Below are 26,064 nucleotides of genomic sequence, written 5' to 3' on the forward strand. Positions count from 1 at the left end.
AAACGGGAGTTGCGTAATCTCATAGTCATAGGAACATGTATAAGTCATGAAGAAAGCAATAGCAACATACTAAAAGATCAAGTGCTAAGCTAACGGAATGGGTCAAGTCAATCACATCATTCTCCTAATGATGTGATCCCATTAATCAAATGACAACTCATGTCTATGGTTAGGAAACTTAACCATCTTTGATTAGCGAGCTAGTCAAGTAAAGGCATACTAGTGACACTATGTTTGTCTATGTATTCACACATGTATTATGTTTCTAGTTAATATAATTCTAGAATGAATAATAAACATTTATCATGAAATAAGGAAATAAATAATAACTTTATTATTGCCTCTAGGGCATATTTCCTTCAGCTCGACCTTTCGGTCTCAGTGTTCCGAGGCCATATCTGCATATGCTAGGCTCGTCAAGTTTAACCCGAGTATTTCTGCGTGTGCAAAACTGGCTTGCACCTATTGTATGTGAACGTAGAGCTTATCACACCCGATCATCACGTGGTGTCTCGGCACGACAAACTTTGGCAACGGTGCATACTCAAGGAGAACACTTGTACCTTGAAATTTAGTGAGAGATCATCTTATAATGCTAACTCCGAACTAAGAAAAATAAGTTGCATAAAGGATAAACATGACATGCAATCAATATAAGTATGTGACATGATATGGCCATCATCATCTTGTGCCTTTGATCTCCATCTACAAGGTACTTTCATGATCTCCATCGTCACCGGCATGACACCATGATCTCCATCATCTTGATCTCTATCAATGTGTCGTCACATGGTCGTCTCGCCAACTATTGCTTTTGCAACTATTGTTATCGCGTAGCGATAAAGTAAAGCAATTGTATGGCGCTTGCATCTTATGCAATAAAGAGACAACCATAAAGCTCCTGCCAGTTGCCGATAACTTTAACAAAACATGATCATCTTATACAACAATTTATATCTCATCACGTATGGACCATATCACATCACAACATGCCCTGCAAAAATAAGTTAGACATCCTCTACTTTGTAGTTGCATGTTTTACGTGGCTGCTACGGGCTTCTAGCAAGAACCGTTCTTACCTACGCATCAAAACCACAATGTAGTATAGTGATTGATTTTTGAGCTTCAGAAAGAACCCTGTTCATTGAAACTGATTCAACTAAAGCTGGAGAAACAGACACCCACTAGCCACCTGTGTGCGAAGCACGTCGGTAGAACCAGTCTCACGTAAGCGTACGTGCAATGTTGGTTTGGGCCGCTTCATCCAACAATGCCGCTGAATCAAGAATCAACTAGTGACGGCAAGCAATATGTATATACCCACGCTCACAACTCTTTTGTGTTATACTCGTGCATATAACATCTACGCATAAACCTCGCTCTGATACCACTGTTGGAGAACGTAGTAATTTCAAAAATGTCCTACGCACACGCAAGATCATGGTGATGCATAACAACAAGAGGGAAGAGTATCGTCCACGTACCCTCGTAGACCATAAGCAGAAGCGTTATGAGAACACGGTTGATGTACTCGTACGTCTTCACGATTCGACCGATCCAAGTACCGAACGTACGACACCTCCGAGTTCAGCACACGTTCAGCTCGATTATGTCCCACGAAATCCAATCTAGCAGAGCTTCACAAGAGAGTTCCATCAGCATGACGGCGTGATGACGGTGATGATGTTGCTACCGATGCAGGGCTTCGCCTAAGCACCGCTATGATATGATCGAGGTGGATTATGGTGAAAGGGGGCACCACACATGGCTTGGAACAATCAACTTGTGTGTCCTAGGGTCCCCCTGCCCCCGTATATAAAGGAGCAAGGGGGAAGGCCGGCTGGCCCTTGCAGGGTGCGCCAGGAGGAGGAGTCCTCCTCCTAGTAGGAGTAGGACTCCCCTTTCCTACTCCTACTAGGAGGGGGAAAGGAAGGAGGACAGGGAGAAGGAAAGGGGGGCGCCGCCCCCCTTCCCTAGTCCAATTCAGACCAGAGGGGGAGGGGGCATGCTGCCTGCCCTGGCCGGCCCTCTCTCTCTCTCTCTACTAAGGCCCATGTGGCCCATTACTTCTCCGGGGGGGGGGGGGGTTCCGGTAACCCTCCGGCACTCCGGTTTTCTCCGAAATCACCCGGAACACTTCCTGTATCCGAATATAGTCGTCTAATGTATCAATGTTTATGTCTCAACCATTTCTAGACTCCTCGTCATGTCCGTGATCATATCCGGGATTCCGAACTACCTTTGGTACATCAAATCACATAAACTCATAATACCGATCATCACCAAACGTTAAGCGTGCAGACCCTACGGGTTCGAGAACTATGTAGACATGATCGAGACACATCTCCCGTCAATAACCAATAGCGGAACCTAGATGCTCATATTGGCTCCTACATATTCTACGAAGATCTTTATCGGTCAAACCGCATAACAACATACGTTGTTCCCTTTGTCATCATTATGTTACTTGCCCGAGATTCGATCGTCGGTATCTCAATACCCAGCTCAACCTTGTTATCGGCAAGTCTCTTTACTCGTTCCGTAATGCATCATCCCACAACTAACTCATTAGTTGCATTGCTTGCAAGGCTTATAGTGATGTGCATTACCGAGAGGGCCCAGAGATACCTCTCCGACAATCGGAGTGACAAATCCTAATCTCGATCTATGCCAACTCAACAAGTACCATCGGAGACACCTGTAGAGCACCTTTATAATCACTCAGTTATGTTGTGACGTTTGGTAGCACACAAAGTGTTCCTCCGGTAATCGGGAGTTGCATAATCTCATAGTCATAGGAACATGTATAAGTCATGAAGAAAGCAATAGCAGTAAACTAAAACAATCAAGTGCTAAGCTAACATAATGGGTCAAGTCAATCACATCATTCTCCTAATGATGTGATCCCGTTTATCAAATGATAACTAATGTATATGGTTAGGAAACATAACCATCTTTGACCAACGAGCTAGGTAAGTAGAGGCATACTAGTGACACTCTGTTTGTCTATGTATTCACACATGTATTATGTTTCCAGTTAATACAATTATAGCATGAATAATAAACATTTATCATGAAATAAGGAAATAAATAATAACTTTATTATTGCCTCTAGGGCATATTTCCTTCACCTATGACTCAAGAAAGAGAAAATGTAACTACGAAAACAAAAGTCTTCATGCTTCATATTCCTCGCATGATTATCAAGTCTTCAGGATCACACCAATTTCTTCACTTTCAAAGTCTTCAAAAAGCCAAAGTCTTCAGTTGAAGACATTCATTTTTAGGGGTTGACTTTCTTTGTAAATATCAAACTCCTGATAGACTTATAGACCTGCGTACACTCACAAACGCATTAGTCCCTTAACCTATAAGTCTTCAATACACCAAAATCACTAAGAGGCCCTAGATGCACTTACAATCTCCCCATTTTTGGTGATTGACGACAATATAGGTGAAGTTTTCAACGGGAATAAACATATGAAGTGTAAATACTGATATTGAGGAATTTGGTTGCAAGATATAGAAGAACCCCCCCTGAGGATGTGCATATGTGAGGAATTTGCTTTTGAGAAGCAATGCACATTGAAGAGTAGAATCATGGAGATCTCCCCCTATATCTTGTAATTCATACATGCATTTAACATATGATATGAAGAATTTGAAATGCATGATGAAATATGGTGACTGATGTAATTCAGCATGCGTGCATTAACATACATGAGGAAATAGCATGCAGAAAAACATAGCAAAAGTATCAGACCACCATTGGACTTAAGTTTACAACTCGATCCAACAAATCTTCAGAAGAACGAGAGTTGTAACTTAGCAAAAAAAATGCCCATATATATAGACCCGCTTGAAGACTAACTCAAATTTATCCCCCTTTGTCATCGAATGACCAAAAGGGACGAAAAATGAGGACTAACGCCCCGGAAGAATATCATCACGAAGTCGATGGAGGAGCGCCAATGTTGTTGGGGTCGGTTGTTGAAGTAGGGCCTGTCGCAGTGTCGTTCAAGTCTTCATTTTCATCAGTCCCGCGCGATGAAGAATAGGAGCTGGCCACCAAGTGAGGAACTTTGACCTTCTTGAATTTCTTCGAAGGTGGCTGAGACCAGTCAAAGTCCTGCTTGAAGCCCATCTGCTTAAGATATTCTTCACCGTAGAGATGAGACAGAACAACGCAGGTGCGATCAAATACTTCATGCAGATAGTAATGGTTCTTCTTCATATAATTCTGTGTGATTATCATGTTCTGAAGAATTGAACCAAACTATAGTTTGACCCATTTTTGGTTGGGATCGACCTTTTGGTGAAGACTGAGGAGAAGCTCACGATCAGTCAGCACCCTTGGAGCAGTGGCTTGAGGATTTGGCTTTGAAGCATTAACGACAGAGTCATGAGTGGCAGAGTCATCATTGGTGGAGTAGGATGCAGCTTTGCGAAACTAGCCATCCAATGGACGAGTGCCTTCATCAATAATAGCAGCCTTGACCTTCTTATTAGATGACGAAATAGGTCATTTGAAGACTTCAATTGGGGGCAAGTAGCCGGCGTGATTTTGCAAATCAGCCTTGTAATGAATTGAAGACCTTGATCTGATGAACCTCATGATCCAGGGAGCATAAGGCTTCAATTCAAATGGTGAAAGAGAAACATTTGCCATAGTCCTCATGAAGAAATCATGGTAGTTGATAGGAACTCCATGGATGATGTTGAATAACAGATTCTTTATGATGCCAATGACCTCTTCTTCATTAGAGTCGTGGCCCTTGATTGGACTGAGGGTTTTGGTCAAAATTCTATAAATTGTCCTTGGCACATAGAGCAATTCCTTCACAAGGAATTTGGTTTGTGGGGCTTGGCCAGGCTTCAGAGGCTTCATCAATACTTGCATGAAATGATGAGATAGCTCAGGTTCATGGTAGAGGAGTCTTGCACCTTCATGGGGAGGACTGATTGGTAGGGCATGAAGTAATTTAGAGGCCGGTGCTTTGAAGTGCATGTTCTCAGTCATCCAGTCCAACACCCATGAATTCACATCTTCAGCGTTGCCGGTAATGTGCAACGTAGCGTAGAACTGAAGAATTAGCTCTTCATTCTACTCACGGATGTCAGTGCAGAAATTGAGGAACCCAGCATCACGAAGAACACTGGGGACTGGGGTGAATTAGGGCAGCGACTCCATATCCACATGAGGAATATGCTCATGGTCAAAGATCTTGTCTTTGCTGAATAACAATGAAGAATAGAAGTTCATCTGACTTGCTATCCAGAAGCGCTTGCGTCGAAGACGAGAAGAGTCATAGGGGTTGTAGTCAGTGAAGAAAATGTGCTCATTGAAGAACTTAGCAACTTTGAACTTCTGTTTCTTTGAGAAGGGATTCTTTGACTTGGGTTGAGGAGTGTCAGTCAAAGTCGTCACAGCCTCTTGAATCACAGTCTCTAGAGCTGCAGGTTGAGAAATTTCAGATGCAATGTCATCAGTAGCAGCCTGGGTCTCCATTTCTTCAGCAGCATTTACATCAGCGCTAGTGGCTGGAATTTCTTCAGGGATGGTAAAAAGAGAAGCTTGAGGTTGTTCAGAGCTCGTGTGAATTTCTTTGATCTGAACCGGGGACTGAGGAATTTGTTGCAGAGGAGTGAACAATGGTGAATTGGGGTGATGAATTTCACAGTAGTCATCATTCAGAATAGGAGTGGAACACCCAATATCCACGTCTTCATCTTCTTCATCAATTTCCTCAACGCCTGCCTCTTCAGCTGTAAACCGAGGCATGGGCGATGATACCAATGTAGTTGAAGGGATGTTATCCACTTCAATTTCTTCATCCAACCGCTCTGTCGAAGCAGCAGAAGGATCTTCTTCATCTGATTCATTTGGAATCTCATAATCCTCACCAAAGGGAACAATCTCCTTCGATGGCATGCTTGAAACAGGAACAACATCTATAGGATTGTCATAAGAGCTCATCAAAGTCTTAATTTTCTTTGGGGCTGAAGACTCTGAGGTAGCAAATGCTTTCCTTTTCTTCACAGCGGCTCGCTCCGCAACTTTGGTTTTCTTCGCTTGTGTTGCAGAAGGAAGGATAGGACTTGATGTTGGTGCAGGAGGAGCAGAGGAAATTGGTGCAGTATCCTTAGGCGCAACTGATGAAGTTGCCCTGGCTTGTTCAGTGTCTTCAGGCGCAGCAACAGATGCTTCAGCTGGCCTGGCTTGTTCTTCAGGCGTAACACTAGTGGTTACCCTGGCAGTTTCTTCAGTAACTGGAATATCTTCATCAGCCCTGATGCTTTCATTTTCTTTAGCAGCTTGATTTTCATCAGCGGTGCTGGCATGTTCTTCAGTAGGCTGTGCAGATGCATCAGCCTGAGGAGATTCATGTTGCGTTGGGGCTGCAACATTGGAGGTGAATCCCTTTGCCATTTTGATGAACCTGACTTTGGCTCCCAGCCAATCTGCACGGTACGCGTCAAATTCATCACTAAGTACTTTGATGTTAGCTTGCATGGCCACAAGTTCATCAGTTGTCATTTTGACAACGTGCTTCTTCAGAAAACACTCCTTGTACCGAGCTTTCTTCAGCTGTCTGTCCTTTTCAAACTTCCATTTTTCCTCGCCTATGAAGGCAGTCAGCATGTGATTTTGGCCAGGTGTGAGTTTGAAATCAGGCATCGGAGTGTTGGGGTCCTTGTGCCAGAGATCAATGTACTCAAGGATCAACTTGGGATCCAACAGAAGAGGCACATTGCTGCCTTTGGCTCTAGCGGGCCTTTGCTGTCTGTCTCTAATGATTTCTTCCAATTCTCATCATCAACCTTGTCTTCACTAGATGGCACATGAAAGGCAACCTGCTTCTTGTGAGGACTTGGTCTAGTGCCTCGTCCAACAGTGGCCTTGGTCTTCAGCAATGTTGGGCTTGTTGAGGACTGTGGAGGAGCTGAAGAGCTTGCAGACGCTCCTGAAGCAATTGAGATGCCTGTGGTCCTTTGTCAAGAGGCAAGATGCACAGGTGCTGAGGACTTAGCAGGAGCAGCTGAAGATTTTGCAGCTGGAGGAACTGGAGCTGCTTGAGGAATTTGCCGTGAGGGCTTCGAAAAGCTGGGCCGTGAGGGCATTGCTGAGGAGCTTAGCCGTGAGGGCAATGAAGCAGAAGCACTTGGCTTGTGAGCAGGCTTCTTGGGCATAGCCTTCTTCGGCTTGCTAGCAGAGGCCTCAACAACGGCAACAACAATGTCTTCGTTGAATTTCCTCACTGCCTCTTTGGCCCCAGTTTAGCTTGTCGCTTGGCCCATTAAACGGGAAATTCCTCACATCTTCTGATGCTAGAGGGATCAACAACTTGGCTAGGTGCCAATGGAGGTCTTGGGCATGGAGGGTGTACAACGAATTTCTTCATGTACTTGTGAGTAACATAGCAATATTCCCTCCATTCTCTGGCCCATCTCCTCTCAATCTTCTGAATGCGCACTTCGCGCTCATTCTTCGTTTCTTCAGGAGGTGTGCAGTACCCTGCATAGATGTATTCATGGATTTCAAAATCCGTGTTGACTTCTAATTTCTTCCCTCTCTTCTAAGGTTTCTTGCCGTCAGCCATTTTCTTGAGCTGAGGAATTTGAACAACAGAGTTCTCTGAAGAGGTATGCCATTTGTCTTCGAGGAACACTGCAAATGAGTTAAGTTGATGAGAACCTAGTGATTCAGCACCGGACATGAGTACCTGTGAACAGAGTATAGGTGCGAAGAATTTTGAGAGGTCATTTGCATTCTGAGAAGTTTTTGCAAAAAGAACAAGTTTGAGGAATTTGACTAGAGATGTCTTGAGGAATTTTACTATGCATTCTTTGACTTAGGTTCCAGAGTTGTATAGATTGGAAAAATCCACACAATTGAGGAATCTTGAAGAAAAACATATCATACAGAAATAGATCAAGAACATATGCTTGTGTGAGGTGTTTATAGTGTGGAAGTTGAAGAATAAACACCTTTCAAAGATTTTGTGAAAATCGACAGAATCAACAAGGGCAGTAAAAGTAACTTTTAATTACCCTTGACGAAGAACACGACGAACTGGGAGTTGTAGATTGGAAGTTCGTCATTCTAGATCTTCCACGCCCTAACTTGGCGGCGGAAGATAGCTACGGCGTCGGCGTGGTGAAGATATCCGCGGCCAGTGATAACCCACAAGTATAGGGGATCGCAACAGTTTTTAAGGGTAGAGTATTCAACCCAAATTTATTGATTCGACACAAGGGGAGCCAAAGAATATTCTCAAGTATTAACAGTTGAGTTGTCAATTCAACCGCACCTGAAAGACTTAATATCTGCAGCAAATTAATTAGTAGCAAAGTAATATGGAAGTAATGGTAACAGTGGCAAAAGTAATAGTATTGGTTTTGTAGTGATTGTAACAGAGGAAACGGAAAAGTAACTAAGCAAAGATCAATATATGAAAAGCTCGTAGGCAATGGATCAGTGATGGATAATTATGTCGGATGCGATTCCTCATGCAACAGTTATAACATAGGGTGACACAGAACTAGCTCCAGTTCATCAATGTAATGTAGGCATGTATTCCGAATATAGTCATACGTGCTTATGGAAAAGAACTTGCATGACATCTTTTTTCCTACCCTCCTGTGGCAGCGGGGTCCTATTGGAAACTAAGGGATATTAAGGCCTCCTTTTAATAGAGTACCGGACCAAAGCATTAACACTTAGTGAATACATGAACTCCTCAAACTACGGTCATCACCGGTAAGTATCCCGATTATTGTCACTTTGGGGTTAACAGATCATAACACATAATAGGTGATTATAGACTTGCAAGATAGGATCAAGAACGCACATATATTCATGAAAACATAATAGGTTCAGATCTGAAATCATGGCACTTGGGCCCTAGTGACAAGCATTAAGCATAGCAAAGTCATAGCAACATCAATCTTAGAACATAATGGATACTAGGGATCAAACCCTAACAAAACTAACTCGATTACATGATAAATCTCATCCAACCCATCACCGTCCAGCAAGCTTACGATGGAATTACTCACGCACGGCGGTGAGCATCATGAAATTGTTGATGGAGGAAGGTTGATGATGACGATGGCGACGGATTCCCCTCTTCGGAGCCCGAACGGACTCCAGATCAGCCCTCCATAGAGAGATTAGGGCTTCACGGCGGCTCCGTATCATAAAACGCGATGAATCCTTCTCCCTGATTTTTTTCTCCCCGAACGTGAATATATAGAGTTGGAGTTGTGGTCGGTGGAGCACCAGGGGGCCCACGAGGCAGGGGGCGCGCCCAGGGGGTAGGCGTGCCCCCCACCCTCGTGGACAGGGTGTGGGCCCCCTGGCCTTGATTCTTTCGCCAGTATTTTTTATATATTCCAAAAATATTCTTCGTTGATATTCAGGTCATTCCGAGAACTTTTATTTCTGCACAAAAATAACACCATGGCAATTCTGCTGAAAACAGCGTCAGTCCGGGTTAGTTCTCTTCAAATCATGCAAGTTAGAGTCCAAAACTAGGGCAAAAGTGTTTGGAAAAGTAGATACGTTGGAGACATATCAACTCCCCCAAGCTTAAACCTTTGCTTGTCCTCAAGCAATTCAGGTGATAAAGAAAAACTTTTACAAACTCTGTTTGCTCTTGTTGTTGTAAATATGTAAAGCCGGCATTCAAGTTTTCAGCAAAGATTATGAACTAACCATATTCACAATAACAGTTAGGTCTCATGTTTACTCATATCAATGGCATAATCAACTAGCGAGCAATAATAATAAATCTCGGATGATAACACTTCCTCAAAATAACCATAATATGATATAACAAAATGGTATCTCGCTAGCCCTTTCTGAGACCGCAAAACATAAATGCAGAGCACCTCTGAAGATCAAGGGCTGACTGGAAATTGTAATTCATAGTAAAAGAGATCCAGTCATAGTCATACTCAATGTAAACTAATAGTAATGCATGCAAATGACAGCGATGCCCTCCAACTGGTGCTTTTTAATAAGAGGATGATGACTCAACATAAAAGTAAATAGATAAGCCCTTCACAGAGGGAAGCGGGGATTTGTAGAGGTGCCAGAGCTTGATTTTGAAATAGAGATAAATAATATTTTGAGTGGTATACTTTCATTGTCAACATAACAACCCAGAGATCTCGATATCTTCCATGCTACACACATTATAGGTGGTTCCCAAGCAGAATGGTAAAGTTTATACTCCCCCACCACCAACAAGCATCAATCTATGGCTTGCCCAAAACAACGGGTCCCTCCAACTAACAACAATCCTCGGGGAGTTTTGTTTGCAATTATTTTGATTTGATTTGAGCATGGGACTAGGCATCCTGGTGACCAGCCATTTTCTTGTGAGTGAGGAGCGGAGTCCACTCCTCTTGAGAATAACCCACCTGTAACATCCCAAATTTTCAATTTGGAATGTTATACATAGGTCATCATATGCATGTCATATTTTATTTGCATCTCATTTGCGATCCTAGAAATCCTAAGCAACTCAAGGACCCACGGAGAGAGTTGGGGATTTCACTATTTTCATATTTGAATTTTTCTCAAATTTGAAAAGAGGATCATTTTGGTTTTAATATTTTCTCTCTGAAATATTTCCAATATAAATAAAATGAGAGGAGATAAAATGACTTCTCCAAAATAAAAGAAATATTGGAGGAAAAATGTTAAAATCAAATAAATATTTTATTTGGGATTTTATTGCTATTTTATTTGAATTAGAAAAATATGCATTTTCAAAATTGCATTTTTAGGCCAAAAAATGTTCGTTTGTTCTAAATATTTTATTTAGACGGTGAAAATTGTTTTTGGCATTTTAAGATTTTTTTTAATATTTCTTTAGGATTTTTCCTTCGGCGGAATTATTTTTTTTAAAAAAACTCCCGGACCCAGCTGGGCCGAAGCCCAGCCGGCCTGCTCGCGCCACCGCCTCTGCCCCGCCATGTCCGCGCCGGACTTCGGCAAGGATTCCGCGTCGCCGCCGCCCGCGCAACCCCTCTCCCAAGTCAGAGACCACGGGGAGGGGGGCTTTAAAAGCCACCGCCCCGGGCCCCCTCTCGTCACCCACCGCCGCTGCAGCAATGCGGCCCTGCAGCCGCGCCGCTCCGCCCCCCGCGGCCCCGCGCCGCCGCCGAAGAGCCCCGCCTCGCCGGATCCCGCCGCCGGTTTTCGTTCGCGAACCGGTAAAACCGCAAAGCTGCTGCCATTTTTTAAAACCTTAGATCATTTTTTTAAATTCGATTTTCTTGGTTTTCTTCGGTTAGGCTTATTTTACGAATGTTCGTTCGTTTAGTTCTGATAAAGAACGATTTCGTTCGTTAGCCTCTGTTAGTGGATGTTCGTCCGATAGATTTTTCTTTTTTCTGTTTTATCTTTTGCTCGGGACCTATCCGCAATTACTTTTATCGCAGATTAGCCCTGATCTTCAAACTCCCGCAACTTTTCAACCGTTCATCCAAATCCAGTGAAACCAACGCCAAAATCTTTGTCCCGATGCCCTCTTTCCAGTTAATCAACTTGAACATGGTTTTGACAAATTAAAATTTGGTTTCAAGAAGATTTGAATTGGAATTTCCTTTGATCGTAGTTTCAGTTCCGTAGCTCCGATTCGATTGATTCTTTTTGCAAATCAAAGCTCTTAAGTTGAACTTTTTGTTTGGATCTGTTTATTTGAGTTTTACCCATTGCATCTATTCTTGAGTGTTTATGTATGCTATTGTTTGTTTGCAATAGAATTTCCGGAGTGCCAAGCGTGCTACTACGAGATTCTAGGGTTTGCAGATCGTTAGCAAGGCAAGTTACACTTTGATCATACTTCTTCATTACCCAGTTTTTATGCATTAGTTTCAACCCTCAAACATTGCATGAGTAGGATATGTTACCTATTGTCCTTTTCATATCAAAACATGGGAGTTACTTCTACGTTATGCTTATACCGCTATGCTATGCTCGTAGACGTGGTTTGGTTTTGAGTGTATCCATGACAGATGTGAGATTGTAAATTAATGGTTAACTTAAGGTGGCTACTTAAATACTCATCTGGGTGGATTGGTTGAGGCACCCTGGAGCACCCAGTGGTCGTCGGGGCACCTGGAGAATCCAGTGTTGTCCTAGGATATCCCGGAGTACCCGTGTGATCATCCTACGGTTTGCCACCCAGGCTCAAAGGGATCATAAGATTATTCATGCTGGAAACTTCCGTGTGCAGCCACAAGCCATTATGGGTTCTGGCATAGTTGAGTATGTTGCGTGACCTCTTTCAGTGGTAGGCTAGCAGATGTAGGGGATGTAGGTTGGTACTGTCTACCTAGAGTAAAGAGTTAATGCTTCTGAAAGACAGTGTCTCGGTCATCCAATGGAGGAGATCGAGTCTTGTGGGGAAAAGTGCGCAAACCTCTGCAGAGTGTACAAACTAATCATGATTAGCCGTGTCCCCGGTTATGAACATCTTGAGTATCTGGTTCTTGGATTGTCATGTTGATCTCAACACTCTAAATTAAATTGTTGGGTTATTAACATTGTTTAATTGGGATTGATTTGGAGGAACCTTCTCAATGTTTATCAAATACCATGATAGTTAAATAAAATATATTCCTTTGGTGTAGGGAAAAATTGGCTTTTTGCAAAAAACATATTAATCGTAGAGCCTCCACCAGCCAAATATGCATATAGTTATAGCTTTTGCCTGTTCATTGCTCTACAGTGTTATTTTGCCAACATATTCCATGTGCTGACCCGTTTTCAAGCTGCAACGTATTATGTTGCAGACTTTTCAGACAAAGAGTAAGGTGCGCTAGGTCGTTGTCGTGCACTCAGCTATGCCGTTGGAGTTGATGGACTCACTTTATCTTCCAAGCCTTCCGCTATTATCATATTTAGATGGCCTTAAGCCATATTATTATAATAAGTACTCTTTTATGAGTTATTCGATGTAATAAGTGTGTGATTGCCACTCTGTTATAAACCCTTCAAGTACCGTGTGTGTCAGCATTACCGATCCAGGGATGACACTTATGCACAGAGATTTGACTATTTGGGGTCAGATCGCTACAAGATGGTATCAGAGCCAGGTTGATTGTAGGACGTGACCACTAAGAAAAGTCATAGATCACTCTTCTCTACTCATTTGTGACTTCTCTCCATTTTCCACTCTATAGATGGTGGACCCAAGGAACAAGTTTGCACAACCGGATGAAGATACACCCTTTGGACGACACTTGAAGGAAGTCACTAGGTACCTGAACATCGGAATACCAAGCTTCACCGGGACCTACACTGCCACTTTACCAGAAGAGGAGCGTTGGATGATCCAAGTTCAAGTTCCAAGAAGGATATTCACGCCAGTTACCGAGCCCATAGAGTTTTCCTTTGATGCACCAACCTGGAGTCTAGGAAAGAGCATGGCAGCCCACATCGCCATGGGACGCATCGGCGAAGTTTATCACAAGGATCTTAAGGACACAACCTACCAAATATGTGGGTGCCGAGATGAGCAATGGGAGATGATCAGCACCAGGAGGGACAAGTCCATTGGAGCCTTCATCTAGGAGTTAAACCAGCACATTCATTGCCAGGAGAACCAAATGTGCGCAAGCATGATAGATCTGAAGAAGGTGATGACAAGGAACATGGAGCTTGAAGAGGAACTCAAGTCTACATGCGAATGATATGAGGAGGAAATCGCAATACTAGTAGAAAAGAATGACGACCTGACAAGGAAGCTAGGAGTATTCATGGGAGACCCCGCGCCAAGAGGAGATGACGACCATCCCAAGGACTACATCATCATCGACGACACCGACTCTGACCCCGACAGTAGTGATGATGATTACGAAGACGAAGCTGGAGCAGATATCATGGAGTCTTCCAGCGATCAAAATTTCTAGATGACCGCCATATTAGTAGTAGTATTACCCCCATGTATAGAGTAGTAGTCCGAGTATTTTGTAACGATAGCCAGATCGATTGTATACCCTTGTTTGAATTGAGTGGTGTGATATGAATGTGTTTGTCTCATGTGCATATGGGTAGTGCCTTCTCACTAGACCTCATTTCTATTCTAATCTCTCCCCTCTAAACCCATCAGATGCCTCCGAGACGTGACCCCGGATTTGTCTTCCCACCGGAACTCACTCAGTTGATCTAGCAGCAGAATACCTTGATGCAACTACTAGTCTAGAACCAAGGCAACGACAACAACAACAACAATAACAACAACAACCCACCACCACCACCTCCAATGGACAATCTAGCTCGCTTTCTGAGGCTGAATCTGCCGGTGTTTTCCAGTAGCACCGAGCCGATTGTTGCTGATGACTGGCTACGTAGTATTGGAAGGGAGTTGACCACCACAGGTTGCACAGATGCAGAGAAGGTGCGCTTTGCCGCACACCAACTGGATGGACCCGCAACCTCATGGTGGGAGAATCACACAGCCACTTTTCCCATAGCTAATATCACATGGGATCAGTTTCAGCAAGCATTCCGCATAGCCCATGTCTCTACAGGAGCAATGAATATGAAGAAGCGTGAATTTCACAACTTACGCCAGGGAAATCATACTGTGGGGCAGTACATGGATGAGTTTAGCAAGTTAGCCCGTTATGCCCCTGACGATGTGGCCACAGATGTCGCAAAGCAGGAGAAGTTTATGGAAGGGTTAAATGATGAGATGAGTATGCCGTTGATGGTGGCAACATTCACTAACTACCAGGAGTTGGTAGACTAGGCCCTGATGATTGAAAGCAAACAACAACAGATAGAGACCCGCAAGCAGAAGTATGGACAGGGGAAGTACAATTCTGGAGCTCAGCAAAAGCCCCGCTTTACCCCTAACTCCGAAGGATACACTCATAACCATGGAGGCCATACTCACAATGGAGGAAGTTCACATAACCACAGTGGCCCCAGGAATGGTAATGGAAATGGAGGAAGCAGCAGCCAGAACCGTTCCAACCCGCAACGCCCGCTGTCAGTGTCAAAACTAGCGGATCTCGGGTAGGGGGTCCCGAACTGTGCGTCTAAGGCGTATGGTAACAGGAGGCAGGGGACACGATGTTTACCCAGGTTCGGGCCCTCTTGATGGAGGTAATACCCTACGTCCTGCTTGATTGTTCTTGATGATATGAGTATTAAAAGAGTTGATCTACCACGAGATCAAAGAGGCTAAACCCTAGAAGCTAGCCTATGGTATGATTGTCTGTTGTCCTACGGACTAAAACCCTCCAATTTATATAGACATCGGAGGGGGCTAGGGTTACACAAGGTCAGTTACAAAGGAGGAGATATACATATCCGTATTGCCTAGCTTGCCTTCCACTCCAAGTAGAGTCCCATCCGGACATGGGACGAAGTCTTCAAACTTGTATCTTCATAGTCCAACAGTCCGGCCAAAGGATATAGTCCGGCTGTCCAGAGACCCCCTAATCCAGGACTCCCTCAGTAGCCCCTGAACCAGACTTCAATGACGATGAGTCCGACGCGCAGTGTTGTCTTCGGCATTGCAAGGCGGGTTCCTCCTCCGAATACACCATGGAAGAGTTTGAATACAAGGACAGTGTCCGACCCTGCAAAATAAGTTCCACATACCACTGTAGAGAGAATAATATTTCCACAAATCTAATATGATGACACGTTTTGATAGCATGACATCACGCCATGACCCAGTCATTATTTGAACTGTTTCTCTCAACCAGCTCCGTGTATAACGCGAGGCGGTTTTCTTGACACGTCTTGTCAAAGCAGAGATCGTGTCCCCCTTATCACGGGATTCTCATCAATACAAACATGGGTAACCCAACCGTGCCTGTTGGTATGATTCCTAGATCTTAGGTAAGTCCCGAACGACCACGAGGAGGACGCCTGATATTCTCCCTCTTTATAAAGGGGATGAGGCTTTTTCTTTTTTCCCTCCATGCTCAATCGAATCCTTCCCCCGCCTCGAGTTCTAACACCCAAAGCTCAGTTCAGGTGCTTCAGACCTTCAACTATGTTCGAATCCAACCTTTAAGGTCGGTGGATGCCTTCCTCTATCACAGAGGAGGACATCAAGAAGTTGAGGGAGGATAGATATCTGACCATCGAAATCCCGCATAGGCTGCCCCCCCGAGGGCAGGTCGTCCCCACTCCCGAACCCAACGAGAGCGTTGTGTTCGACTCCCACTTCCTACGAGGACTAGGCCTTGCTCTGGATCCCTTTGTTAGGGGTCTTATGTTCTATTACGGGCTGGATTTTCACGATCTGGCCCCGGATTCCCTTCGTCACATCTCGTCATTTATTGTCGTGTGTGAGGCCTTCTTCCGCATTACCCCTCACTTCGGCATGTGGCTCAAGACCTTCGATGTGAAGCCGAAGATGATCGAGGGGCAGCATGCAGCGTGCGGAGGTGTTTTAATAAGCAAAATCGCTCACGCTCCATGGCCAGAGGGTTCCTTCCCAATGGTGTTCGGATTGTGGCAGAGGGAGTGGTTTTACATGACAGCTCCCCGAAGTGCCAAGTGGGTAGCTGCCCCCACCTTCCACTTGGGCCCCCACCACAACTGATGTCATGGATCAGCAGGGGCTGAGCTGGGGTCCAGCCAAGGACGTGCCAATACTGCAGAGCCGTATCCGAGATCTCTTCGAGGGAGATTTCAGTCTGGTTATGGTAATGAAAGTTATGCTGGTTCGTCGAGTCCAACCTTGCAAACGGCGGCCCCTCCGCATGTGGGAATTCAACCCAGAAGGACCGCGAGTTATTCAGCATTTCCTCGGCATGACGCACGAAGAGATGTACAAATCGTTCTTCGGACCCCAAATAGAGTGTCCGGACACCACCGAGGACGTGAGCCTGAGCTGCAATCACCTCGCTGCCCAAGTAAGTAATCCCATGCCGAACCTGCTTCCTTTTATTTATCATGGCATCATTCTAAAGAGCCGCTCTTTGACCAGGACTGGATAACAAAGGCGGTGATGATCAGGTGTTTGGCCCCCCTTCCTGAGGACTTGGACAATCCGATACTGGACAAGATGCTCGAGCCGACGCCTTATCCAGCGCCCTCGAAGGAAGATGGCAGGGGGAATAAAGAGGGCGAGAGCGGGCCTCACTCGCTACTCATTCCAGCCGGGGGGATAAGCACCTCCGCGAGGGAGGACAATCAAAGGGAAGAATCTGACATTCTCTCTCCCCGGGGAAGGAAGAGGACTACCTCTGAAGATCCAGAAACTAAGGTTTCCAAACGGGAGAAGAAATCTTCATCAGAGGGTCCTGCCTCGGAGGGTATTCTTGCCGCACAGTGTCCGTGCGGAGATCAGCCCTCTACCGAGCTGTAAGTAATCAAAAAGTACTTTAATAGTGGAAATACCCCACCTTACTTTCGAAGACAATAACCAGTGCTTATAAATTGCAGTCGGGATCGTAGCCCGTCTCGACGTAGTTCGTCTTCGGGGGATCTTCTTTTGGAGATGATGGAGAGTGAAATGCCTCCCCCCGACACCCCGCCTCACGAAGCGGGCGACCTTGAAGTGTCTTCGCAAAGGGTATCTCCAGATCCACTAAGGCCGGAGGATAACCCTTTGGCTACCCGGGATTCCCAGTATCCGGCTCTTAGAGAGAGAGACAGCAAGGGTCCGTACAGTGTGCGGTCGGACACGCTGAAGGATCTTCTGGGGCAAGCGGTCGTCTTGGAAGCGCATCGTACGCTAATGGGTACGGTAATTGAAAGGATTTCATCCGCCGAAAGCGGTTAGCATGAAGCCTTTATGAGTCTGCTGAAAGGCTTCGAGGTACGTGAAATAGTGTATGTTTTTGATAGTACCGCATACATTAGGTGTGCCCTATGTAGATAGTAGCCCCTGAGACTCTGGTTGTCCTCGAAAATGGCGGCAAACAGAGGATCATAGTCCCAGGTAATAACCAGACCGCCTTTATGTGCAGGTGGCTGAAGCTCCGGTGGCTAGCCGGACTGATGGGTTTGCCGAGCTAAAGCGGCAACTTGATGCGGCAGACGTCGACATCGTGCTTGTCAACAAGCGGCTTGACGAGGCACATGGTGAGTGATTTCTCTGGTGAGCATCACATAATAAGAGTAGCATGATGTCAGTATCTTTAATATGTTGTGTGACTGCAGATGGAGCTGCCACCGTGGAGACCCTTCGGGCGGAGCTTGCCCGAGGCAAGGAGCATGCCAGGAGTAGCAATGCGGCCGCTTTAAGGGCGACCGAAGAGTTAAGGGCCGAACAGGCCCCGCATTGCGAGAGCAAGGAAAAAATAGCCAAGATGGCTGTGGAGTTAAAAGATGCCGCTGACCGTTACCATCTTCTTGAAGAAGAAAATCGGGCGAAAGCGATGGACCTGGAGAAGGCCCGGGTGGCTGCCAAGGAAGCCTGCTCCAAAATTAGAGCGACGAAGGAGGAGCTGAATCAAGCTGCAGATATTGTGTCTGGGAAGCCCTTCTTATTGCGGACTAAGTTCGGAGATCCAAAGTATGCTCCTCTGGACCGGCTATGGAGTTCTGCGGACGCGTACATGGATTTGGCTGCAAGTGCTGCTGATGCGGCCGAGTACTTCAAGGATCAAAAAGGTCCCGAAGTGGAAAAACTGTTCTAGTCACAGTTTCATGCTCCAGTCCGTCCGCTGCTGTTGAATGAGCGATTGGCCAAGTGGGCCGACCTCCATAGGTTGTTCGGACTTGCCATGAGGTCCGTTGTGGATCACCTGTGGCCGGGAGGGCCAAGGCCGAATAACTACTTTAGCTTAGTGCAACAATTCCTTGGTGTTGTGCCACGCATCGATGCTGTAAAGAGATCGGCGTGCATAGAAGGTGCGCGGATGGCCTTTGCCCGTGTCAAGACATACTGGGCGGAGATGGAGGCCACCACTGTTGCGACACAGGGTTCGGCCGTAGGCCTAGTGGCTGCCGAGCACTACTTTGAAGAACTTCTTGAAGGCGCTCGTTCGATAGAGGCTCAGTGCTCAAAGAATGTTATGTTCAAGTGACATGTATTCCCATTGTAAAAACAATGTTTTATTGAATTATCAAGGCTATATTAATACTTTTGCCTGAAAGTACTATGATGCCTCCTGTGCGGCCGTTTATGTATATATGTGTATAAACTGAAAGTTTGCAGTCGTCGGCTTCCGCCCCCACGCATATAATGCGGGGGTGTTTGCAAAAGATGCATATCCACACTTGATCCAACGTCTTGGTCTGTTAAGGAGGTGATAGCACAGCGAACGAGGTAACCAGACTATATTGCTTTAATACTTTCACTTAGCCATAGGAGTTTGACAGTGGGGCTACTATATAGCCCCTGGTACTTCTGCGCTTGTCCGAATACAGTGCGCGTACGTACATGACTGGGAAACGGCCGTTCGTTAATGCGGAGGAATCCCGAAGATTCCGATGACTCATCGAGTGGTTGACCAGTCTCTCGCCATATCATGACAGTCAGTTTTCGGCTTTCTCCACCGAGGTGCTCATCCGGATGAACCAGGGCACAATCACAGTAGTTCTCCCAGTGCTACCTTAGCCGATATAACGGAACGTAAGGTACCAAAACGTGGGAACCGGGCAAACCCAACATTTGACCAAAGACATGATTCGGAGCTGATGCATATAGGGGCAAACTCGCGACACCGAACACTCCCTAAGGTGTTCGGTCTTTATAACATATACCAGGCTTAACAATGCCCTTAATGAGAAACCCCATGTGTCCAGGTACGTGCAAAATTCTGGTGTGGCCACATGCCAATAACGCCAGCATCCTTCTCGGTTGTGTGGAGTGTCCGGAGGATGTGAGCAACAAGAGACAGTAAAAAAGGTTTACGCAGGGTCTTAATCTAAAAAGAAACCTTTGGGCGGGTCCCTGCTGCACGTCTGCGCGTGTCTCTCTGTTGTGCCGTGGCCTAGACGGGTGTAGCACAATTGTCATCTGCAAAAGGAAAAAAACTTAGGTGAAAGTTGCCGTGCGAAAAAAAAGAAGACTTGGTTATTATAAATGAACTATCAAAATTCAAGAGAAACCAAGTTGAGCCGGGCTGGCCCTGATTACACGTGGGAAGCCCCTGGTATCGTGTTATGAGGGTTCAAAAACCAATATCATGTATATATGATGGAACGCTGGATTCGTCTAACCGTGTCCGTAGTTTTGACGACCTGCCATTTTTTCTGGTTGGTGAGGCCGTCTAGTTCACGGCTGTTAGAGCCGCCGCGTCCTCTTCCGTATGTAAAAAACGTTCGGTATTTCTGCTAACTGTGATGATGGCACGTGGACCTGGCATCTTGAGCTTGAGAAAAGCATAATGCGGTATTGCGTTAAAACGAGCGAACGCCGCCCTTCCGAGTAGTGCTTGATAATCACTTCGGAATGGAGCGATGTGAAAAGTTAACGTTTCGCTTCAGAAGTTATCGGGAGAACCGGATACCACCTCTAGTAGTAGAGAGCCCGTACAGTGGGCCTCTTGGCCTGGTATTACTCCCTTGAAGGTAGTATTATTGTGGCTCATTTGTGTCGGGTCTATCCCCATTTTGCGGACTGTGTCCTGATATATCAGATTTAGATCACTGCCGCCGTCCATGAGGACCCTTGTGAAATGGTACCCATTTATTATTGGGTCTAAGAGCAAGGCCGTCAGTCCTTTGCGCCGGATATTTGTATCGTGATCCCTACGATCAAAAGTGATCGGGCAGGCCAACCAAGGGTTAAACCTAGGGGTGACGGGCTCTATGGCGCGGGTGCATCGGAGTGCATGATTGCTTCTCCTCTTTGTCACATGGATCACGTTTACTGTTTTAACCTCTGGTGGGAACTTTTTCTGTCCTCCGATGTTTTGGTGGCGAGGTTGATCCTCGTCTTCGCTTGGTGTCTCTTCCCCTTTGTATTCGGCGTTTAGCTTACCGGCCTGCTTGAAGACCCAACATTCTCGGTGGGTATGATTTGCAGGTTTATCTGGGGTGCCATGAATCTGACAGAGTTTGTCGAGAATTTTTTTAGGCCAGATTGTCCTTCTCTTCTGCGTTTGAAAGGCTTTTTCCGCTGACCTGGTTGGGAGCCCCTGAATCCGGCGTTTACCGCCGTGTTATCTGGGCTACCTTCTTTATTTCGATGCTTGTTTTTGTTGTGTCGTGGTTTACCATTGCCATCCCTGACTTCGGATGTGCTTGGGTCGCTGGTGCTGCTACGGGCCAACCAGCTATCCTCGACCGCACAAAAACGGGTCATGAGGCTTGTTAGGGCTGCCATTGTTCTCGGTTTTTCTTGACCGAGGTGTCTGGCGAGCCATTCGTCTCGGACGCTGTGTTTAAAAGCTGCTAAGGCTTCGGCGTCTGGACAGTCGACGATTTGGTTCTTCTTGGTGAGGAACCTGTTCCAAAGCTTTTGGGCGGACTCTCCGGACTGTTGGATTATGTGACTTAAATCGTCTGCATCCGGAGGTAGGACATAAGTCCCTTGAAAATTGGCCCGAAAAGCGTCCTCGTGCTCCTCCCAACTTCCAATTGAGTTTTCGGGGAGGCTTTTCAGCCAGTGCCGAGCTGGCCCTTTAAGCTTGAGGGGCAAGTATTTAATGGCATGGAGATCGTCTCCACGAGCCATATGAATATGGAGGATGAAGTCCTCTATCTAGACTCCAGGGTCTGTGGTTCCGTTGTACGCCTCTATATTCACCGGTTTGAATCCATCTGGGAATTCGTGATCCAGCACCTCATCAGTGAAACATAATGGGTGTGTGGCACCCCTGTATTGGGATGCGCCATGGTGTTCGAACGGTTGTAGTATTCGGTGTTGGTTGTGTATCGTAGCGCGTTTCCTAGATCCATAGATGGATCTGGTCGCACCGGATTTTTGACGCAAGTTCTCACGTAGATCGTATGTTGACTTATGCGCGACTTTGTTAGCCGCCCTATCGTGTTCACAAGGTGGTGGATCCGGCCGGTTGGCCATATCACTTTTCGGCTGTATGGGCTCTAAGGTCTCATCGTCGAATTTTGGTAATAGCTTGCGCTTTGGATAGCTATTTTTATGGTAACTTCCACCATACTTTGTTACTTTGTTCCACTTGCTGTTGAGGGTATCTTGCACGACCTTGAGCCTTTGCTTCTGTTTCTTCAGGCTCCTCGCTGTGGCAATAAGCCTTCTGTGGAGGTTTTCTTGCTCCAAGTGCGTTTCCGGGATGATGTGCGCATCTTCATCCGGACTATTTTCTTCCCCAGACGGGGTTTGATGAGGCTTATCCTTGGCGTTGTCGTGGTCGGACGTCGGATCCGTACTATGTTTGCAGTTTGCATCTTGATCGTGCTCCGCCACCGGGGTGGTGCAGTTGTCGTTTCTTCTAGAGTCGAGTGGACTATTATTTCCTCTTGCGCTGTTATCGCTATTTTTCTTATGGCGGGACTTAGAGCGGCGTCGCTGACGTCGGCGCTTGGGTTGCTTGGAGGGTGCTTCCTCCGCTGTGTCTTCTCCATTGCCCTCTCTGGGTGTATCCACCATGTATACGTCATGTGATGGAGTGGCGGTCCAAGGCCCTGTGGCGGTGGCTCCTGTTCGTCTCCTGCATCATCGTCCATACCGTCGATGTCTTCAGAGTCGAAGTCGAGCATGTCGGTTAAGTCGCCGACAGTGGCTACTAAGTGGGTGGTGGGCGGGTAGCGAATTTCTTCGTCGTCCGCATCCCATTCTAGCCGGACATAGTTCGGCCAAGGTTCTCCTGATAGGGAGAGAGACCTTAATGAATTTAGCACATCGCCAAAGGGCGAGTGCTGAAAGATATCCGCAGAGGTGAACTCCATTATCGGCGCCCAGTCGGATTCAACTGGTACGGATGTAAGCGGCTCAGAGTCCGTGGCCGGAGATGAATCCAGCGGTTCGGCGACACGACCCTCGTAAGGGGTGAAGTTAGTATCTGGCTCTATTGCCACTGAGAGTGCAGCGTCCATGGTGGGGTCTATCCCTTCGCTCTCGGATGGCGTGATTTGTTCCGGATTAACGGCCGGAGTAGCTGCGGATGCGACCTCCCGAACACTGTCCGATGGCAGAGTTACGCCTTGCTCGTCGCGACTGTGTGGTCCGTCCAGCATGGGCTCGAATCCGTCGAAGATCAAGTCACCGCGGATGTCGGCCGTGTAGTTCAAATTTCCAAATCTGACCTGATGGTCAGGGGTGTAGCTTTCGATCTGCTCCAGATGGCCAAGCGAATTGGCCCGCAGTGCGAAGCCGCCGAATACGAAGATCTGTCCGGGGAGGAAAGCCTCACCCTGGACCGCATCGCTAACAATGATCGAAGGAGCCATCAAGCCTTATGGTGATGACACAGTGGAACTCTCAATGAAAGCACCAATGTCGGTGTCAAAACCGGCGGATCTCGGGTAGGGGGTCCCGAACTGTGCGTCTAAGGCGGATGGTAACAGGAGGCAGGGGACACGATGTTTACCCAGGTTCGGGCCCTCTTGATGGAGGTAATACCCTACGTCCTGCTTGATTGTTCTTGATGATATGAGTATTACAAGAGTTGATCTACCATGAGATCAAAGAGGCTAAACCCTAGAAGCTAGCCTATGGTATGATCGTCTGTTGTCCTACGGACTAAAACCCTCCGGTTTATATAGACACCTGAGGGGGCTAGGGTTACACAAGGTCGGTTACAAAGGAGGAGATATACATATTCGTATTGCCTAGCTTGCCTTCCACGCCAGGTAGAGTCCCGTCCAGACACGAGAAGAAGTCTTCAAACTTGTATCTTCATAGTTCAAAAGTCCGACCAAAGGATACAGTCCGGCTTTCCGGAGACCCCCTAATCGAGGACTCCCTCACCCGCCAAGAAGGATCTAAGTCACATTACTTGTTTCAAGTGCGGGAAGGCTGGACACTACGCCACCGAGTGTTCTGAAGCAAAGAATGGAAATGGCAATGGAAGCTCTGGGAAGAAGCCCAACCCTTTTACCAGAGGCCAGGTGAACCACGTCAACGTGGAGGAGGTTGAAGAACAGCCAGATGCAGTTATCAGCAAGGTTTTGGTTAAGTCATTTACCTCCCTCGTTCTTTTTGATATTGGTGCATGGCATTCATACATATCAAGGGGATTCGTGGACAAGTATAAGTTACCCACCTTAGCCCATAGGACACCCATGCTAGTAAGCTTGCCAGGAGTAGAGTATATGGCCATCCGATGGTGTGATCGGTTACCCTTAACCATTGGTAGCCATGTTTCCCCTCTGATCTAGTAATTTTGGAGTCACAAGGATTGGATATAATACTAGGCATGGATTGGTTATTGAAGTATGGAGGGAACATTGACTGTGCTAGTAAGTCAATTCTACTCACCACCCCGAAGGGAAAAATGATTAAGTATGTATCCAGGCATGTGCCAAGAAGGACCCAAGTGAATTCCCTCTCATGAGTTGTTCAGGAGGAAGTGCCTGTAGTAAAGGATTACCCAGATGTATTTCTAGAGGAACTATCAGGCATGCCACCGGATCGAGACATTGAGTTTTTGATAGAGCTGTTGCCAGGCACCAGACCAATATCAAAGAGATCGTACCGGATGCCCACAAATGATCTGGAGGAGATTAAGAAGCAGATTAAGGAGTTATTGGAGAAAGGTTACATACGACGAAGTTCATCGCCGTTGGGAGCCCCAATGCTCTTAGTTGAGAAGAAGGATGGATCTTTAAGAATGGTAGTTGATTATCATGCCTTGAACGAGGTGACGATCAAGAACAAGTACCCACTACCAATGATCAATGATTTGTTTGACCAGCTGCAAGGAGCTAAAGTATTTTCCAAGATCGATCTGCGATCAAGATATCACCAGCTAAAGATCCGAGAAAAGGATATACCCAAGTCAGCTTTCACCACAAGGTACACGCTATATGAGTACATGGTTATGTCATTTGGATTGACAAACGCCCCTGCCTATTTCATGAGTATGATGAATAAGGTGTTCATGGAGTTCTTGGATAAGTTTGTTGTGGTGTTCATTGATGATATTTTGGTATACTCGAAGAATGAAGAGGAACACAAGGAGCATTTGCGATTAGTTCTCGAGAAGCTCAGGGAACACCAGTTATATGCCAAGTTAGGCAAATGTGAGTTTTGGTTGAAGGAAGTTGGATTTCTTGGACATGTTATATCAGGAGAGGGTATAGCAATAGACCCTACCAAGGTTCAGTCAGTCACTGATTGGCTAGCACCCACCTCAGTAGGGGAGATCCGCAGTTTTCTTGGACTCGTAGGATACTACCGGAGATTCATTGAGAATTTCTCCAAGATTGCAAAACCTATGATGGAGTTTTTGAAAAAGGACACTAAGTTCAAATGGACAGATGAATGTGAGGCAAGCTTTCAGGAGTTGAAGAAACATTTGGTTACAACCCCAATGCTGATTTTGCCAGATATACGCAAGGATTTCCAAGTGTATTGCGATGCTTCTCGCTTAGGACTTGGAGGTGTACTTATGCAAGATTGAAAGGTTGTTTCATATGCCTCACGACAACTTCGACCGCATGAATTGAATTATGCCATGCATCATTTGGAGTTAGTAGCTGTAGTTCATGCACTTAAGACCCGGAGACACTTTCTTATTGGAAACCATTGTGATGTGTACACAGATCACAAGAGTTTGAAGTACATTTTTACACAGAAGGAGCTGAATCTCAGACAAAGGAGATGGTTGGAGCTTATAAAGGATTATGATATGAAGCTACACTATCATCTAGGAAAGGCCAATGTCGTAGCAGACGCTTTGAGCCGAAAGAGTTATGCCCTTGTATGCGGAGGATTTCCGCATGAGTTAGTTAAAAATCTCAAGGAGTTTCGTTTGGAGATAGTCCCTAGAGGTTTTGTCACAGCAATGGAGGTTCAATCAACATTATTGGGAAAGATACGAGAAGCTCAAAAGGATGGCAAAGAGATTGCTGAGATAAAGGAGAAGATGAGTGAAGGAAAAGCTAAATGTTTTCGTGAGGATGAGCACGACACCTTATGGTTTGAGGATCGTGTACACGTACCCAATAATGTAGAGATCAGGAAGTTAATACTTCAGGAA

This window comes from Triticum urartu, chromosome 6A, assembly GCF_056163025.1.
Source record: "Triticum urartu cultivar PI428250 chromosome 6A, HENAU_Tu73, whole genome shotgun sequence".
Lineage (NCBI taxonomy): Eukaryota > Viridiplantae > Streptophyta > Magnoliopsida > Poales > Poaceae > Triticum > Triticum urartu.